Raw genomic sequence first — 19871 nt, 5'->3', positions numbered from 1 at the left:
TTAACAGCTTGTCCAAGTGTAGTACCTTTTGCAAGGCAAGGCCCAAGCTTTATTTGTTCTCCAGCTTGTTCATCACATTCACATTTGTAACTGCTGCCATTGAAAGACTTCTGGAGTGGTGTGGGAGTGAGGAGGAGCCTCCTGAATGTCTTGTTAGCATGGCTGTGGCTGCGTGGTAGTGGTCTGTGCACCTCGAAGTGGTAGCACCACACGTGGCTTTGGGGTGTGTAAAATGTTTCTCTTCCTGTGCCCAGAGAGACTCTTGCCTTAGAGCAGTTGAAAGTTACTGTTGCTGACTTTATAAAAAATGTTTTATTGAGGGACTTGATAATAGGCTTATGGTTAACATTTTGAAATGTTTAGTGAAGTCAGATACCAGAAGAAAGACAGATGATACCAGAAGAAAGACAACCGTTAATGAGTCTTAACAACCCTCCACAGGCTTTTGGAGGAGGTCTCAGCCAATTCTCATTGTGAATGAATTAGTTTGGGTTTTATTATTGTTTGTTGTGCACATCACAGTTGTGAGTCATCAGTGCACCTGAGCAGTCTTGGAAGAGGTATTTTGCCTGTGGAGGGTAGGGAAGCAATTCCGGAGAGGAGGTGCCCAAGATTTGGGCATGGTGTAGATTAGAAAGTGCCATTTGCTTAAGGCATGGGCTGATGTTTATGTGACTGGGAGCAGGTAAAGTGAAAACTCATGTGGCTATTACATACAGTAGCCTACATTTAATATGTGCTTACTGATGGGCTTTGTAACCATAGCAGACAGGAAACCTGAGAAAGTGTCCATGGTTTTCCTTGGAATGGAGAGTAGAGATGAGTGTGTTTTAACACACATTACCTAGACTTGGAAAAGATAACCAAAATATCTGTGTGGTATTCATCTTGGCATTCACTCTGGAGTTCTTCCTGAAGTCCTGGGGAGCCCTAGGTGGGACTGTGTTGATGATATCACATGGTGGCCGAAACATCAGTGTCGGTGTCCACCCAGGTGGGGAAACTAGAGCCTAGAAGTTTTGCTTCTGCTGGATGTGCCATACAATTGGCTTAAACCTGATGTGTATTTGTAAAAGCATATGCAGTGATAGACAGGAGAAATGTAAAACAGGTGTCAACAATGCAAATATGATGCCACACTGCAGTGCGAAAACACTGTGGTCATTACACCACCCTTTAATAAAAACGGACTTTTAACTGCATCGGTCTTTCTTAGTCGTGTAGTAAATCTTCTGTTTACAGAACTTAGCCTGAGTATTTTGTAAAAGTCAAACAGCCAAGACATATAATTTCCTCAACAGTCTTTGTCTTGCCCTTTTACAGATGGCGTAAAATCAGGTGTGTAAAAAATAAAAAAGCAGTTTGAGCTGACGTGAAAGATATTTCAGATTTATGCTTTGCAGATGATATTGGTATGATTAATGCATTCATTGCTTTTTTATTGCTTTTCACAGATAATGTACATAATGCATGGAAAGTGTTGTGATTTTAAATCTTTGCCAGGTTTAGACTGTGAATATCAACAGATGTTATCATATAAGTACCATAATTATTATAAAATAAAAAATTTGTCATGAAATGCATTGACATAAATTTCATTTATGTAAATTGCTTTCATTAGTATAAAACCTTACCGTAGCTGTTAGGGTTTGTGAAGCACTTTAGATGAGATTAACTTGGTATAAAGTGGTCACAAATGGGTTGCTTTAAATTTAACTGACAAGAAAATAACGCTCAGAGTTAGGAAATTACTGAGGCATTTGTTTCCAGCCCACATTGCTGGTACCGCTTAAATAGGTTGAATATGAATTAATAACAACGGACTGCCAGTTCAATAATTGCAGAAAATAATTGGAAGGAGACCTTAAATAATAAAAGTATTGCGGTCTTGCTCTTTTTCATTCTATTTCTATTTTTCTTTGGTGTGCCTGCTCGCTGCTTCAGTATAGCCATCATCAATGGCATTTAGGTTTGCACTGTAAGTTTTGGTGCATTCAAACTGTTCAAAGAAATATGCATTCAGATGCTTCAGAATATGGATGTTGGGTGCTTATGTGGAGGCTGTGTTAGCTACTCAGGGTTCTTGGTTGCACTCACATTCTGGTGGCTGGATAGTAGCCAGTTGCTGACTGTTCTCAGGAGGGATTTGGTCCAACAGTGTGGACAGGTGGGTGAGGTCCTTTTCCCCTGGCTCTGAGCTTTCTGTGTTCTGCTCTTTTTTTTGTGTGTCCTTTTAAATAAAACAGCATAACAGCCTCTCCTCTGTGTGGCAGTTAATTCACCATCATATTATATTGCCCTTGTGATCTAGGCACACTCATGGGCATTCTAACTCATTCACCATAGGATTGCTTGTGGTCACATTGGCTCATGTCGCAGTTAGCAGGTGCCAGACTCACATACTGGTTCTGGTAACAACACTTTTATCTTACTGTGATATAGAAAGCTTTTTTTTTTGTTGTTGTTGTTTTTATTTTTTAGGAGATATGTTGTTTTCCAAGGATTTCCTGTTGGGTTACTTTCCTTCCTTAAATGAGTTTCACCTTACTTCCCTGAGAATGGGGATACTCACCAGCTGACACAAACAAAACTGTGCTTGTTTGGGAGTAACCTAGGTATCACTGTTGAGCAACCAGAGGTCATTTAATTGTATCATTAAATTCAGTCCTATGAAAACAGCAATGCATCTAACGAATCTGTTTGCCAGTGTGCTCTTAGCCAGCAGGGCAGGATTGTGGTCTTTTGCCATACCATCCATCAAACCAGCTTCAAATGCTCTGCCCTTGCCATTGCAGCCCTGGCTGTGGACACATACCAGGTGCCTGGAGCCGCCCCAGCTGGGCAGGCCGGGAACCGCATGGTCTGGCTTTGTCCGGCTTAGTGAGCACTGCAAGGCACTTGAATTGGCAGCTGCCAAGAGACTGGCACCGTCCAGCCCAAGGTGTGGAAGGAAGAAGATGCAAGAGAACTATGTGGTTCTGTCTCTGCCTACAAGAGCTCCCAGTTTTGCTGGGGAGGTGGTGCATCTAAATTTTACAAGGCGGTTTAGTTTTTCAAGTTGCTCTATTAATCAGCACTAAAATGTGAAGTATGGGTAAGCTGAAGGAGATGTACTACAGGGTCGCTGCCTGGAGAAGGGGAGTTTTTAGTTGGTCCTTGGAGATCTGATAAGTTGTGAGGGAGTGTGCTGGGGAAAGGAGGGCCCTCTGTTGGTTCTGTGAGCTGGGTCCCTCGCAGGGCAGTCTCCTCCACCTTCAGCATTGCCTCAGGCTTGGGATGTCTGAAAGCCAACACTGGCCTTTCTTTACTTCGGCAAGGCCATCATCCTTTCAAGCACTCAGACCTGAAGCTGAATTATCTTGGAGACCAGTCACCAAGAATTGCTCCATTGTTCTTCAGTGTCTTCCTAGGACTCTGCTCTGGTCTGGGTGCCCCTGCCTTCCCCTTAGAGTTCTGTCAGGAGCTTTCTCACGGTCTGTCACCTTTAGATGCTCCCTGCTCCCACTGGACTGCATACCACTCTCTTGTGACTCGGTCTCTGCTCAGAAATCCCAACACATTTCTGTTGTGTTTTACGAAATATATTTCATCTTCTCAGAAGCTTTCAAAGTTGCCTGCAGTCCTGCCCTAACCCTGTCTCTCGTTACTCCTGCAGGAAGTCTCTCTCTCTTTTTAAAACTTTTTTAGTTGTTGATAGGCCTTTATTTATTTATTTATTTTCTTTTTTTAAAAAATATTTTTTAATTGTCGACGGATCTTTTTTATTTTATTTATTTATTTATTTATTTATGGTGCTGGGGATCAGGTCAGGGCCTCACACATGCCAGGCAAGTGCTCCACCACTGAGCCACAACTCCAGTCCCTATTTGCTTATTTTTATGTGGTGCTGAAGATCGAGCCCAGTGCCTCACACAAGCTAGGCAAGCGCTCTACCATCAAGCCACAACCCCAGCCCTGCAAGAAGTCTCTTTATTTACAGGTTAGAGCTATAAGATACCTGAGAGGTCACCCAGAGGTCACTGACTGAAGAAGTGAGGGGCCGAAGGCAGGAGAGTACCTTGATCGAGGCCATGGAAAATTAGTGGCCATGCTGGGACTGGGCCAAGACCCCTGGCATCTCAGTTCCATTCTTGTCTACTTTTATTCAAGCTGTTCTTCTCCCTGCCACCCCAGATCCTAGCCCATCCTGCCCCTGTCTGTCCACATTCCACCCACTTCTGTTTTTATCTATTCCCTGCTAATACACAACGACTGGGCACTCACTTTAGATGAGGCACTGTGCTGGATGCTGGGGTGCAGCAGTTTACAAGGCAGATACTGTCCCCGTCTCCACGGAGCTTACAGCCTAGTGGGGGAGAGAGCATAAACAAAGAAAAAAGGAAAGTATAATCACAAGTTACGGTGAGTGCCGTGAAGGAAAATCCTAGTAGCTAATGCTTAATGAACACTTAAGGACTTTACATGCATTTATGCATTTAATCCTCAGAAAACTTTGTGAAGTAGATGTTTCCCTCACTTTACAGATGAGAAAACTGATGCTTAGTCTAAGGGACTTGGCCACCATTTCACAGCTGGTAAGCATGGAGCCAGGATTGGACTCCAGCTGATGCATACCCTGGATGACCACAAGCACAGATGACCACCACCACAAGAGCAAGGGGCACTGTGAGAGAGAGTAGTGGGGAGGCCTACTATTATTGAGGAGATATTGGAGAGACCAGTTCTGTTTGAAGAGAGCAGTCAGGGAAGGGATCAGCAAGGAAGTGATGAGCTGAGGCATTTTTTAGAAAAGACCAATCAGAGGATGTAGAAGATGGAGTGGAAGAGGCCAGAGTCAAACTGGGAGAATGCTGAGGAGGCCGTTGCATTCTTCCAGATGAGATATCACTGCTGGGGTGGACTGGGGCAGGGACAGGAGAAGCACAGAAGTACGAGGGCTGGGACTATATTTAGGAGTTCACATGAGAAGAAACCAGAGGTAGCAGCACACTTAACTCTTATGGAAAATGCATATTCAAAGAGAATACTCAAGTTTCTCCTGACTAGGGAGGAGAGATTGGTGGGTGGTAGGGAAGAAGAGCAGAGGGTCCTGAGAATGGCTCTCAGATTTCAGGTCTGAAGGAGCTGGGTAACTGGAGATGCTAGTTATTGAGTGGAAATGTGGGAGAGGACAGGACTGGGGTGCAGGGATTTCTGTGTGGGACACTGTTAAGTGTGAGTTGTTGTGAGACATCCAAATGTCAACTTCAAGGAGGTAGTTTGATGTCTGAATCAGGAACTCAGAGGTGAGGTCTGGGTCACAGATAATGGGAGGGTCATAGGTATGTATGGAAAAAGGCTGAGATAATAGATGACGTCACTCAGGAAGAAATTATAGCATGAGAAGCAGGCTCAGGTCTTGGGCTGTTTAGAGACTGAAGAGAAGAGGAGGGGCTAGCAAAAGACTCAGACCTGTTAGAGGAATAAGAAAATGAGGTAAGTATTGTACAACAGAATCCAAAAGAAGGTGGCATTTTAAAAGAAGGGAAGGGTCAGTTCTGCTGAGATGCCAGGCAAGGTGAGTACCAAGGGATGACCATTAGGTCAAACCGCATGGAGGTCTTCGGTGCCCATGGCGAGGATGGTTTTGGTGGGGCAGGTGCAGGCCATCCTGGAGGGGAAGAGGAGCTCTTTGGCTTATACATATCCTCCCATGCCTCGGATGCTGGTGTGTTGTCTTCTTTCCTTTTAGGACTCAGTCTTTAGGTTGCTTTTTGTGTGAAGTTCTTTCATCCATGTTTTGATATTAAAGTTGTGAATCTTAGAATTGATCCTATGACTATCAGAGCTGGAAAGAAGAAGGTGACCAGAAGACCCAGGGATGCAGTGAGTTGCCAGGGTGACAGTGAATAATGGCAGAATCAGGTTGAGAGTTAGTGCACTTTACATCATGCAGCAGAGCAGCACAGCTACTCACCTGAGTCTCTCCCGCTCAGGTATAAGCACCTCAATGGCAGAGACTTGGGTTGGTTGTGCTTGTGTACCTCTCCCACAGTATGCAGCTCAGCATTACCTATGTGTATTTGAATACATGGGGTCCCTTGATTTGGTTCACTGTGGGTCAGTATACTTAGACTCAAAGGAATAAAGCATTTTTCTTCTTTTTGCTTCCTACGGGTTATTACCTAAAACCTGTTCTCACTAGGGACATTTCCTCACCTCCCATCTCCTTACTCCTAGTCACAGATGATTCCTGAGTTGGCCGCTAAGTGATTGACAGGGATGAGAGGGTGGTCTCTATGCCACTGGGCACTTCCCAGAAGAATGGCTTTTCAAAGTTCTGTGTGTAACTTTGAAGCAGTAGAAAAGGACTCAGGCCACTCCTGGCACCTCTAGTCAGTTGCCTCTAAGAAAAAGCACTCACACTTGCATTCACTCAGTATTTTCACACCACAGCCTCAGCCACCCACAGCCACAGCCACAGTCTGTTGTGAATGTTGGTGTCTTGGGACTCAGGACAGGTCCTTCCAAGACTCCACGAAGGACCCACACTGGGAGGCTGCCACAGGCCTGTCTACCTCATCTCTGTTAGGCACTCATTTCTGTTTCCTGACAGTTCTTTTAGTCTCATATTCTTTATTTTCTTTTCTGTGACTACTGGTGAAGCACTCTTGGCTGATTTTTCTTTCTTTTTTTTCCTTCATCATAACTTGATGGGGTTCTGTATAGAAAAGTTAAAAATATATGGAACCTATTTGGGGAGAATTATTTATAGAAATTTTAATGTAAAAATGTTGCTTTAGATTATTCTATATATGTGACTCATTTTGTTTGTTTTGAAATGGGGTCTCTCTCTGTTGCCTAGGCTGGTCTTGACCTCCTGGGCTCTAGTGAGCTTCCTGCCTCAGTCTCCCAAGTAGTTGACTGCAGGTGTGTGACACCATGCCCAGCTACCAGGTGACAATGAACGTTGTATTATTTACCTGAAACATAGCCAGATCACTTTTCTTTATGACAGTCTGGAGAATCACAAAGTACTTTAAGGACTAGTGAGTAAGTGAGGTCTACGGGGTGTCAGTAGCTTGCTGTTAGCTACCCTGTGCAATAATATCCCAGCAGCCTTCTCTGGATGGGTGTTGGTATCCTCATTCTGCGAACAGTAGAAAAGTCAGAGAAGTTAAGGAATGAGCTCAGACTTACCAAGGAAGCAGGCAGTGGCAACATATTTTCAAGCCTTCCTATGCTAAGGTGATGGCTTTTCTTAACACAAATCTATCTTTTGAAGAATTGTAGAATAACTCAGAATGTAGATTTTAGTTTTGTTGGTGAATGTCTTAGACCTTTGAATGAACAGCTCTGCTATTCCAAATTGAATGTTTTTCTACACATGGGAGGCTGTGTGTTCTTGGCATATTTTGAACAAAAAGGTAGCCAGCTACTGATAGGAATTTGACCTGAAACTTACTACATGGTTCCCTGTGCTGGGCCTGGAAAACATTAGTTTATAATACTCAATTGACCAGTTATCAGTCTTAAATCTATTACAGTTTGGAGGTCAGCTTCTATCGGGAGAGGAAAGTCACTTCCAGAAAAGAAGGTCTGCAAAAGGCAACTGGAAACTTCACCTGGAATAATGGAACTCTGCACAGAGAGACCCACATGTTGTGCATTGAGGGATCCATCTTTCTAAGCCACTGACTATACAGCCGTGGATACAGATGTGTACAAGAGAGGGCCATTGCAATTCAGTCTCACAGCATGATTCTCTAATGTACATTTGAAGATATGTTCCTTACATCTTCTATTTGTTTAAAACTGCAAGCCATAAACAAGAGTCTTTAATTTTTGTGGGTTACTCATTCCCCATGGAGATCAGCCAGGCTTCTCTCTCTTACGGGAAGGATACCACCATGCTACATTTGTGTGGTACCTTCAGCTGGCTAATAAATGTTTTTTTTTTTTCCTGGTTGCATAATATGTCTTATGATTTATAAAACACAGAAAGATACACTTAAAAATAATGTGATTGTGTGTGTGAATATACATTGGGGTTATATTGTAGATGATTTTTAGTCAGTTTCTTTTTTCACTTCATGTGTGGTAAACATTTCTCTGAATTAGTTAAATATTTTGCCTCATGATTTTTAGTGGTGGGAGGTACATTGTATCACATTGGACAGAAAGGTCATGTGTCATTTCAGCCAGTACTTTTATAAAGTAAGCACTGTCACAGTGGAGAGGCTTTGTGAGCCTCCCTTTTCTAACTGCTCCACATTGATGCTATTGGTTGAGCACACAGATGTCAGGGAGCTGCCATGTCCTTCTTGCTAAAGGTCCTCAGGATGTTGATGCCCATTAAGATCAGGCATAGATCTAGTCACTTGTTAAAAAAGTAAACTGAAATCATCACCTAGATAGAATTAATCTGTTAAAGCTAAAAAAATGAAGCCCTTCAAGTTACTTGAGAAGCCCAGAAGGAAAATATTATGTTATAGGGCTTTGTAGCTACTATTCTCACAGCTTAGTGCAAGGGTGAAGGAAATATTTTCATAGAAAGGTTTCACTTTTTGAGAGTTTTTTCAGATAAAGAAGGCTTGTTTAATTCAGGAAGAGTTATTTCATAGGAAATCAAGTCTTTGTAAATCCTCTATCACATTTCTACACTTGCCAGTTATCTGGCAAATGATGGCTTTCAAATGGTTCAGGGTTTCTTAAAAGCAAACAATTTTGTGTTTTATACATATTTATCTTTATTTAAAAAATTTTAATTGTAGGTAGTAAACTTGTACTTTCCTTTTGTATTTGTCTCTGGGTGATATTACTAGTTCCTAAACCCAGAATGGTAATTACTTGTAGTGATTTTCTTTAAAAAAAATCAGATTTGCTTGGTGAAAATATTTTCTTGGTTGTGATGAATGACTCTAAAGAACTAAAAACACAGCCAGTGCTGTTGGCCAGGCTCTGGAGAGTTGCTTCTGCCTAGAGATCTGTAATTATAACATCTTGGGTTACTGTGCTCCGTGGTGTCCACTCATGTTGTGTGCTTGGGAACCGTGAAAGAATTTTCTTTTCAAGTCTTAGCACATCATTTTTTCCAACATTGATCAAAGATTGGCAAACTAGTATTATATACGTAGCTAGGGTATTCATAACCGTCTTATATTCTTAATCTTTTGGCTATTTGGTTGAAATATATCTACGCCTCTTAAATATTAAAAGCATAATATCCTTTAACCTACAACCGCAGAGTTAAAATGAATTTTATGTGAAATATTTAGTTGTGGGCCACATCTTCAGCTTTTTATATGCCACAGTGGTCTTGCTTCCCCCCCCTTCCATTGTCTGATAGTGAGGTCATTTTCAGTCCTCTGAGAAATTCTATTCCCAGCCAGATGCGGCTCATATATTAAAAGTAGCACCTGTGGCTAATATCACAGCAGCTTACCATAAATTTACATGGTAACTAGGATTATATCTGTCAAGACTGTTAAAAAACATCTAGATTTAATTTGATTTCCAGTATTGTAGAAGCTATCCAACATTTTGCTTCATAACTATATTTTAAAAGTTAAAAATCACTCCATTGTTAAGTTTTATAGCACTCCTAGTGCCCATTAAGTTGATTTGTTCAATGGAGGTCAGAGTAAAGCAACTTGGCTACATTAAGATCGGAAACCAACCCATTTGTGACAAATTTAGTCCTTTCGTGTGAATCTTCTCAACGTCTCTGCGCTGATTGGATTCAGGTGTAGCTTATGTCAGTAGCATTTAACCTCAAAAGAATGAGCGGTGTGATTGGATTGTTGTAAATTATGAAGCATTTTGCCTTGGGTTGTTTAAGTGTGACTGTTGACTCTGCAGCCCATGCTCCACTGCATCTTCCTATCCTGCACTGGCGTGTTTTTAAGACAGCTCAGAAAATTGGGGGCCCATGTGCTTATTCCTTTCCCTCCTTTATGTGACCCTTCCTAAACTGCCCTAGTCCCCATTATCCTTTGAGTCATCTCCTACGTGTTATGATTTGCACACCTGCAGTTATAAAATTATTTTGGAGTGTCATTATATCATGTTGTTCATCAACTTTCCAGCATTTATGAATACAATAACGATTCACTGTAAATCAAAATAATTTACAAGTAACAGAGAATGTGCTCCTACAAATAAGCATTGAATGATCAATTTCTGTGGTGTCCTCCCATTTCAGATGGTTTCTTGAAAAGAAACTGGTAACGTATTTCTTTGTATTTGCAAAAAAATTGATTCATAGACCAGAACTGAATTAAAGATTAAGTTCAACCTTTGGGACATTTTATAGTTTAAAACATGTAAACAAATATGAACCAATTAAGAAGTAAGCAAAGTGTGTTTCTTAATTAAAAGTTGCAGTTGGCTGCAGTAATCTTGCTCCTGAGTGAGACAGTGGTGATGTTGAGTGTTGGCACTGAGGTTAGACCAGGGTGCAGCTTCTCTGCACCATGTCCATCATCCTGAGTTGATGTGTTTGCTTTAAATTGAAATTAGTATAGAACGACTTTCTGCTGCTGGTCACTTTTCTAGAGGGAAGTTTGTAAGCTCTTTTTGAGCCCAAGTGTCACCAAGAAAGTGGAACAGCAGCCAAGAATTATACTGGAAAGCTGTGATGATGGAAGAAATGATGAGGAAAGAGACTAAAAGGATGACTTAGTGTGTTACCAGGTATAATTAGTCACTTAACAGAAAATGCTCTTAATGACCAGCTTGGAACCTTGTAAAATTCTTTGTGGGGGGAATTGTGACATCTTGTTTTTGTGTCTCTAGGATAAATTGATTTCCTTGGACAACTTAGGTGCCCGATTTGTGAATCTAGATGGCTGTTGTGGTGTCTACTTGAACATTACTGAAAGGAGGAGTGAAAACATCAAGTGGATGTGTCCAGCAGCTTCTTGATTGCTTTCCTCTCCCCATCCTTTACCTCTTTTTTGTGGGTTGGGGAGCACCAGGGATTGAACTTTGGGGCACTCAACCACTGAGCCACATCCCTAGCCCCATTTTGAATTTTATTTAGGGTCAGGGTTTCTCTGAGTTGCTTAGCACCTCACTAAATTGCTGAAGCTGACTTTGAACTCAAAATCCTCCTGTCTCAGCCTCCCTAGCCGCTGGGATTACAGGCATGCGCCATCATGCCCGGCCTCTCCTTTACCTCTTTACAGCTCTTCATGTTTGACCTGTCTGGGCTCCCCCACCACACTGAAAGCTCCTTGAGGGACAGCCCCTGTGATGAGGGCCTAGACTCTGAGAAGGTGCTTGTGCACAGCGGTGGATTGGTAACTGTGGATAGCACATACTTTCAGGAGCAGACTGTTGGGAAGGTTCTGGAATTTCCAAATACATTGAAGTTTCCAGATCCTGTACAAAAAGCAGAAACTTAAGAAATTGATTGCTTTGCTGTCCAGGATTTTTTTTTTTTTTCTCCTCAGCTATCCATTCCAGTTAGAAGCAAATGTGTGGTTTTGTTTCCAAAGGTATCAGTTGATGTTCTGAAAGGAACAGGAATCATGAAGTTGCTGGGGATGAGGCTCCCTCACCAAGTAGCCTTCTTTGTTTTGACCCACAGTGGGCCCAGGAGTTCTCTTTGCCCAATGACCAAACATGACCTTAGAGCATAATTTTGAGAACAGAATTTAAACTTATTGAAGAAGACCTGCATATTTTTAAAGGGAAGTATTATTTCCCCACAACTCAGAAATGAGTTAAGATCCTAAAGCAATCATTGAAGTGTCCAGTGCCAGTTTTTATCACTCATTAATGCCATATTACCTTAAGTGGCTTAGATAGAGGAGAAATGGCTATAATTTAAAACCAAACAGACCAATGTTATAGCAATAAATAGGTATAAAATACTGTTGCATGCATTGACTTATAAGGCAATATTTAACTTGGTTCTTTCATAAATAACATTCCATGTTGAAAAATGAAAACTGTGGTATTAGCTGCATTTTTATTTAGAATTTTGTTTTAAGCCACGTAAAATTCTCTTGTATAATTGTGTTTTCAGATTATTGTATGAGAGTAAAGTACATATTTCTTCTAATGAAATCCTTATTTGGCAAAATTTGGCTGTTATAGTTGCTATTTGATGAGCAAATATATATATATCCATTTTATATGAAAAAAATTTCCATTCCTGTGCACAAACATTTATTTCTTAAATACATGCAACTTTTCCTTCACTAAATTATTAAAAATGTGTTTTATTTGAGAAATAAATTATTTTGTTGTACCAAGACCATGTAATAAATCTAATATTGCAATATTCTAGGACTATAATTAAAAATAGATTCTGCTGGTAAATGTTGGGACGAGGCAAAGAAGGAAGTTACAATACATTGCCTATTTACCAATTAGCCATTACCTGCCAAAAGCACATCAGACCCACACAGCGGACATCCGCTAATCCAGTGGTTAGCCATTCCGGGCTCTAATGCACACTGTTTTACACGTTAACGGTTTTGAAGTTCCAGGCCAAAGCTGACCTTTCACATGTGCTCCGTTCACAGTAGGAATCTCCACTCACTGCTTCCTGTCAGAATGGATTATGGTGACACAGCCCAGGGCTCACTTTGGCTGCAATTAAGTTTTTGATCAGAATTATTTCGTTCACAAACAATCACATTTGTTAAAATGTTACATCTGCCCTGAGAACCACTGGCAGCCTCTCAGTTTATCAGTGTGATGTGAGTGTAATTCTTCATTTGTTTTTCATAAAACGGCAAGCTATCTTATGTATGTTATTTAATTCTTTTTTTCTTTTCCTGGTTTCTGCCTTTCATTTCATTGGGTTTCTGGAAGGAAACTGCGTTCTGAAATTAGCACAAAGCTACGCAAAGACTTTGGGAATTTGAATGGAATTGTTTTTGGTGCAGAACAAAATTATTCAGTTGGGAGCCAAGACTCAAATATTATTTCCAAAAATCGTTGATGGTAGTTCTGTTTCACACATGAGGAAATGTTTTGGCTTGTGAATGTGGGGGTTTGAGGGCTTGATTCTGGGTCCACAGTTCTTGCCGTCTCCGTGCCACGATGCCTCTGCCTTTCAGCATTTGTCATCATGCATATCTCCAGGTCTGTCACCATTGCCATGGGCTTTGGTGCCAGGAGTGGAGCCAGCTCTGGTTCCCTTACATTCGTCTCCCGAGGCTCTTTGCCTTGCTTTTAAAAGTCATTTTCTCACTAAGAAATGGCAGTAGAGGTAGTACTAAAGGAGCCTTTGCACCAACTGACCAATTTCTGTCTATAAAATGGTGTATCTACATAACTTCTGAGTTTTACAGCTGATTTCCACTCTCTGACGAGGGTGTCATCTCTCCCTTCTGTGACCCTACTAATTTTGGAGGAGTCTTTTTGCTTGGTAGTTTGTATATTGGGTGGGGTCCTTTGCAGCACAAGATTAGAGTTTAGAGTGTGTCTCAGAATGGAAGTTAACCTTTGACTCAGTTTAGTGTGAGCAGAGGCTGGGAAGTTGGTCCTGAGGTAGTGGCAGCAGTAGGGAGGGCTGGAGTTGGGAGGCTGGGAAGTGATGTTTCGAAAGTTTAATTACTTAAAAATATACATATGTATTAAAAGTATACATATTGGACCGTAGCTCAGTAGTAGAGCATCTGCCTAGCACATGTGAGGCACTGGGTTCGATTCTCAGCACCACATATAAGTGAATAAATAAAATAAAGGTCCATCAACAACTTAAAAAATTTTAAATAAATAAATAAATAAATAAATAAATAAAGTCTACTTCATAAGGTCACCAACTTGAGATCATGCATAGGAATTTTATGGCATGATGCCAATCATTGTGTAAATGTTTAATAAATTAGAACATTTTAAAAAGAAATTATACTTTGTATATATTTAGGATGCCATTGAAAGAATTTATTATCAGATTTTTAAAATATTGCATTAAAACCTGATCCATTTCTCATTTGTTTTGGCATAACCAAACTCATTTACTAGTGCATAAAACTACAACTGGCAAAACAAAAAACCTCTCTTTATTTAGCTATGATATTTTAAGCATTTTAATAAAGTAGTCCTAGCTGCACATCTAAATAAATGGAATGAGGTAAGTACTGGTTATATTATCGTGACCTTCATTTTCCTTCTTGTCATATTTGTGAGCAGATTTTTCTTAAGTCCATTATTATAATTGTTTTTATTCTTTCAAAAATATCATACTTGGGATATACTTGGCCACATATACGATTTTTGTTGTTTTTGCTTTTTTGTTGCTGGGAATGGGTCTCACTCTGGCTGGCCTCAAACTCCTGGACTTCAGTGATTCTCTTGCCTCAGCTTCTGAAGTGGCTGGGCCTACAGGTGCACCTCATCACACCCAGCTTCATACTTATGTTTAAAGGAAATATGATTAAGGAAAACAATGAATAGCATTAAATTTTGAGAGGAAAACTCTAACTTGCAATCGGCCTTAGGTATGCAGCAGGTATACTTAAGTTTCTTTTATCTGTCATTGTTCTTTTTTGCCAGTCAGAATTTGTAACTTTATTAAAAGCTTATGCTAAGGCTGGGGTTGTGGCTCAGGGGTGGAGCACTTGCCTAGCACATGTGAGATACTGGGTTTGATCCTCAGCACCACATAAAGAAAAATAAATAACTAACCAAAGTTTTTAAAAAGCTTATTCTAATATAGCCATTTTCTTAGTTTCAGGTTTTGTTGATTTGTTTTGACATTCTGAAAATTTTAGAAGTTTGTATTTATAACCTGAGAAGCCCATATTAATGTGCATGGGGCATCTGCTGGGTCGTAGAAGGAGGCTTCATCTTCTTTGGGGGATGTCTTTAGGAAATCTGGAGCAGTCAGGAGAATGACAGGAACAGAGTGTTCTAGTCTCTACAAAAAAGACAGAGACCACTAGAATTCTACACAGCACCCATCATGTGTAGACAACTCTGCAGGTCTGAAAACCTTAAATCCATATAAGGAAGGCACAACCTTCTGCCTACTGTGAGCAGAAGCTTCACATGAAATTTACAAAAAAAAATTCAAAAATCCTCTTTCTGGAAAGACTGAGACAGACATCTGTGACTTGGGTCTGTCTACCAGTATATGAATCTGAAAGATAAGTTGGATGTTTGATTACCTTAAAGTTTTGCTAAAGCTTGTAAAAAACATTTCTCAGACCCCACATAGGTCCTTTAGGCCAGACAGAGAACTCTGAATTCTGTTCCAAGTACCCTGGAAAAAACCCTCGCTCCTAAATAATATGATTGTTGGCTTTTGGGAGATCCCACAATGTGCCGAGAAGAGAAGAATCTTTTTTAAGTCACCAGGGAACATAACACATTTCTCCCTATGGTGGTCACATAGTGAGAGGAACTCCTCTTGTCATTGGCCCAACCCTTCCTCCTGTCTTGAGGAAGCTGAGGCTGAGAGGGAGCAGTAACTATCCAAGGTGAGAGAACTTGGCCTTTCCCTTTTCAGCCTGTGGGATTCCCTATGTCACAGGACTCTGGGTACTTTTCCATTACATTCTGCACAGACCCAGAGAGACTTAAAGCAGAACACCATGTTTGTAACTAAAATGAATTCAAATTCTAAAACTTGTCAGGCATGCTTTTCTGAGCCTCAGGAATTTGGGGCAGGTAACTCATGTAGTCCCTGCCGGCTCTAACCTTGCTGGTCTCCTGAAGCATCGCTTCCTGGATTCTGCACTCCTCTCAGAGCCACCCCAGTTTGAGCTCATGCTCACACCTCACAGTCACAGCACAGTGTATTTTTTATTATGACCCTGGATTTGCAACTGGTCATAGTTCCAAGCTTTCAAGGAAGAATGAATCTCAGCACTCCAAGGTAAGAATGGCTCTCAAGTTAGCACTGGGTGCTTGTGGTGAGATTAGGCCGACCAAGAAGGGCAGTGAGACTTTGACCTCATCGTGAAATTCTTCCAGTGTCTCAATTTAAAAAAATTTGAGATGTAGGTCATTTCAGAGAAGAACTCTGTTCTCTGAGCACTAAAGAATATAGAAATATAGAAAGCTTGCTTGCTCCCAACTCCTCCGCCTTCTCACAGCCCCACTGTAAGTGCCTCTTGTGCAGGCCCTGAGTGTGGAGGTTGGGTGGCAGGTCCGAAGTCGTATGCATGGCTGGATGTATTTTGAGCACAAGAACTCATTCAGGGGCTGGGGATGTGGCTCAAGCGGTAGCGCGCTCGCCTGGCATGAGTGCGGCCCGGGTTCGATCCTCAGCACCACATACCAACAAAGATGTTGTGTCCGCCAAAAACTAAAAAAAAAATAGATATTAAAATTCTCTAAAAAAAAAAAAAAAAAAGAAAAAAAAAAAGAATTCATTCGGTTCCCAGAGAAGTCTGCTCCGGAGATCTCTCCACAACACACTCTGCCTGCACCTTGGAGGATGTGACAACAGTGTCCCTGCTGGCTCAAGTCTGGTGGATAGATTATTTGTTCCAGAGGTTTAATTGTCATTGTTTGGCACAGCAAATTGTTAATACCTGAAATAATTGGTTGTTTTAAAAGGTGCCCTGGTAAGGGACTTTATCATATTATCTAATGTTTTCACTAAGACTTCTCATTCATCCCATAAAACCCCAATTATGCAATTACGCTGTTAATTTTGTCTCTGAAACTCTGCAACATATATTGAGGGAGAGTTCAAAGAATCTTTATGTTCAGAAAGTCTGGTTTAAAAGATATATTTGGTTTATACATGTCTCTCTTCTACTTGATTGAACCATTTACATAAAATACTTTCTAAAACAGAGTTACCCACTCTGAGATTACACAGCATCTAAAAATTAGGAAAATCATGGAGCCACATGGAAAATGAGTAGGATGTTTTGTTATAAAGTGGTTTGGTTCAGGATACACAGATAAATGAATGTTATAACAATTGTGGGGGAAAAGGCACAGGGAGGAAATAAAAACAAAATATATAATAGCTTTTTTCCTTTTTCTAAACCTTCTGTAATACTTTTCTCTTGTAATTAAAATTTTAAAATAAAATTCACTGCAAGCCTATTTTTGCTGCAATTTACTTTTAGAGACAGGAAAAAATAAAGTACAATCTGACATTGGGGGATTGTACCTACAAGCACACACATAGGCTTTGGAGTTGGACATACTTGAATTTGAATCCCAGCCTCACTTTTATGTTGTGTGTGACCAGGCAAGTGGTTCACCTTCTCGGAGGCAGTTCTTTCCTTTGGTAAAGTAGGAGTGGTAAACCTGTTCACAGGGTTGTGCATATGACCTGGTGTAGAGTAGATTTTTAAATAAATAGTCACTGTATCTCTCCCTTCCCTTTGTCCTCAGACCTAACAGTGAGAATCAGTGGTCAGACCAATAGCCCTGAGATCCAGTAGATCTGCAGTCAGCGAGAATCATTTATGTTTAGAAGAGGCGCTTCTTCATCAGGAGAGTCTACTCAGGTGTTTCCATATGAATGATGAAAATTAAAAAAGTAACATGTTTAACATGGAAATAACCAGAACATGCTGTTCTTTGTGTATAATAGATGATGATATCATTACCCAGTTTAATTTTTTTTTTTTTTTTTTGGTGCTGGGGATTGAATCCAGAGCCTTGTTCATGCCAGGCAAGCACTCTACCAATTGAGCTATATCCCCGGCCCTAAAAAGTTTGTTTTGTAATTGAACATTAATTACTGTGTGCGTAAGGGCTCTGTGCAGTGTGATTGGTACACATCACCTCCTCTTACCCAACTGAGTATGTATCTTGCTCAAGATGTGGAGCTCAGATTTTGGATTTCAGGTCTAATAATCTTCCATTATACTGCAGTGCTTCTAATATATTTGAAGTATTTTTTAAAATGGCCTATTCTTTGCAAATCAGATATTTAAATACCTGTAGTCTATCCATTTCCCTATTGAACACTTAGATTCTTTTTTTAAAAAAAATATTTATTTATTTATTTATTTTTAGTTCTTGGCGGACACAACGTCTTTGTTGGTATGTGGTACTGAGGATCGAACCCGGGTCGCACGCATGCAAGGCGAGCGCGCTACCGCTTGAGCCACATCCCCAGCCCCATACACTTAGATTCTTTCCAGTGTTTGCTCTTATGGTCAGTTTCAGTAATAATTTGACTGCAACTTGTGTACAAGTTTCTTTCCTTGTGCATGGATATGAGAGTTTCCATAGGGCATAAATCTAGAAATGGAATTGTTGGGACAACCCTCTGGTATACAGATTAATAAAAATGAAAGTTTACAGGACTTGTTGACAGTCACATTGTAGCTCAGGGCTAGGCTTTATATTATCAGAGAACCTGTGCTTATGTACAAGGCCAGGTAACCCATGGTAACCTGAGCCCTTGACTTTTCAGAACAATATGAGCTAGATTTGAAGTGATTCTGAACAACTGGGGAGGTATACATAAGATACAAAGATCATGGAAGCAATTAGCAAGTAGGGCCTCAGTCCAGCTTATGAATATTTTAGACCTCCAAAATACCCATTATTAACAAAAATTCACTGTTGATAGCACTAAACTTAGAATATCATCAATACTGCAGATTTGTATTCTCCTGCCTGAAATTTTTACAAATGTGCATGACATCAAGTTTAAACCCAAGTTAATGAATGTCTATTGCCTGAAGTTGAGTGTGGTGGTGCATGCCTGCCGACCCAGGTACTTGGGAGGCTGAGGCAGGAGGATCACATGCTCAAGGAAATCTTGGGAAATTTAATGACACTGTATCTCAAAAATAAATAATAAAAAGGGTTAGGGCTATAACTCAGTGGTAGAGTCCTTGCCTGCATATGCGAGGTCCTGGGTTCAATCCCCTATATTGCCTCCAACCCCCAAAGAAAGGATACTCCAAAATTAGATTTTCCTTTTTTTTCCTTTCCAAATCAAAAGGTTGTTGGTTGTGACAGAAGTGTCACTACTTGCCCTCTCCATTCCTGTACAAATACTTGTGAGAGACTGGAAAATGGGGATGGTCAGGTTTCCTGGGTTGTGTGCCATTGGAGATGGCAGAATTGTGTTAGGTGGACCCCAGCAAAGCTGGGATTAAAGAGCAGATGCCTGCACACGCTGGTCCTGTCTCATCCCCTCATGTCTTAGTAATCTCGTTGTGTTCAGTGAGGAGTCCTACTTTACACTGATCTTTTTGGGCAAAGATAATTATATATATTTGCCTGGGTAAGCAAATTGATAAACTTGTAATAAAGTGTATCAGACCATTTCTTTGGCAGGACCGACCAGAACAGCTTGTGAAGCAGAGCCATTTCCAATGGAGCATGAAAAGCTTTGAAAATTCTCAGTAACAGCAGAAAGCAATATTTGAAACCACCCTTAAACAATTGTTTGTTTTCCTCTTCCCCAACCAAGTTTATAAAAATTTGGTCAGACAGGCGTTTTGTTTTGATTTAAAATATTTTCAGTGAATTGTTATCTGCCGAATGCACATGTGTTCCTGCACTTTTTCTTTCACGATTGAAACTTTAAACCTTTCCCTCAAGTTCTTCTGAAAAGTTCCCTGTACCTAGTAAGGTTTTGCATATGTGAAGCCAGTGAGGGGATTCAGACCTTGGAGAAAACTTGCAATTTGAAATCTGCCTGTATGGTCACATAGCCGGTGCCATATTGGGCTCTTTGTCCTTTTCTTCCACCAGGATTCCTCGCCCTAAAAGACACTGGTTAATTTGGGTATCTCAGTTTGGTGAATCAAATCATGAATCATCTCTGTGAGCACGCTAAGAGATAGGATTGATGCACTTACAAAAACTTGGCTCATGGTAAGCCTCATAATTTGTTTTAAAGAATTACCTTTTCAGTGACATTAAAAAGCAAAAAAACAACCCAAAAGACTGTGGTTTATAACACTGCACCTGGCCCAGATTGTACTGGATGAGCC

General features: G+C 40.6%; 1 protein-coding gene across 3 annotated transcripts in view; it reads left to right on the top strand.

The window, feature by feature from the left end:
* Positions 1-19871, top strand: part of Pcbd2 (pterin-4 alpha-carbinolamine dehydratase 2) — a 48296-nt gene that overhangs the window by 11041 nt on the left and 17384 nt on the right. The window contains exon 2 of one of the 3 annotated variants that reach the window (XM_077797021.1): positions 1324-1338. The exons of the other annotated variants lie outside the window; for them this stretch is intronic. The gene's annotated coding sequence lies outside the window, so the exon portion shown is untranslated. The remainder of the gene's footprint in view (positions 1-1323; positions 1339-19871) is intronic. 3 annotated transcript variants of the gene reach the window in all.

This window comes from Urocitellus parryii, chromosome 1, assembly GCF_045843805.1.
Source record: "Urocitellus parryii isolate mUroPar1 chromosome 1, mUroPar1.hap1, whole genome shotgun sequence".
Classification (NCBI taxonomy): Eukaryota; Metazoa; Chordata; class Mammalia; order Rodentia; family Sciuridae; genus Urocitellus; species Urocitellus parryii.
The sequence above is the reverse complement of the archived record's forward strand: the minus strand, read 5'-3'. Positions and strand labels throughout refer to the sequence as shown.